Source organism: Crocuta crocuta, unplaced genomic scaffold, assembly GCF_008692635.1.
Source record: "Crocuta crocuta isolate KB4526 unplaced genomic scaffold, BGI_CrCroc_1.0 scaffold1529, whole genome shotgun sequence".
NCBI lineage: Eukaryota > Metazoa > Chordata > Mammalia > Carnivora > Hyaenidae > Crocuta > Crocuta crocuta.
Genome location: NW_027532160.1, coordinates 368,256 through 369,122, shown reverse-complemented (window position 1 = coordinate 369,122; position 867 = coordinate 368,256).

Here is an 867-nt window from a genome sequence, read left to right as displayed (position 1 = left end):
ATAGTGCTCAAAGATGTGGCAAGCCTCAGAACAGCCATGAGATGCTCAGCAACTCCATCTTTGACAAAGATTTCTGTTCCTTTAGCATAGAGCAGAAGCACGAGAACCATCAAGCCTGAAATGAGTTTGCAATCTGGAACAATGTGTATCTCAGCAGACCATGTGACTGGACCTGCCTTTCTGATATGCTGGCTCACCAATTTTGACTGCACTCAAAGAGTAAGGGAACCACAAAAATAAATAAGGCTGATTTGTTTTCCATTTTAGCAAGACGGGGACTCAAATGAGCTTAAGTTTCTCCAAGTAACCTTCTATTCCCCAAGACTCTTGGGCCATCACATAGATCTTAAATTCATGAGAAGCCCATTTGTCAGAGTAGCTAGGTCCTCTTGTCTTGACAATTTCCCATCTCTGCTTAGGTCAGCTTTGATTGTATAAGTAAACAACATCTGACATTCCCTTAGCAACTTCTCCATTACCTTCTAGAAACTTGGAAGTGAATTGTTAAGGCAGTAAACTTCACAACTGTCCAAACCTGTTTTAAATGGGACAGACTTCCACATCCTGTTTAAACATCCCTCAACCTTTGTAATAACAGGGATGCCTAGGTGCCTCTGACTCTTGATTTTGGTTCAAGTCATGATCTCAAAGTTCGTAGGCTTAAGCCCTGCGTAGAGCTTCACACTGGCGCCTGACAGCACAGAACCTATTTGGGATTCTATCTCTCTCTCTCTGCCCCTCCCCTACCTGTGTGTACATGAGCACGTATGTGTATGCATGTGTGCTCTCTCTCGCTCAATAAATAAATAAACTTTAACAAAAATAAAACTTAAAAAAACTTTGTATTAACCTCTAATCTCATTACAG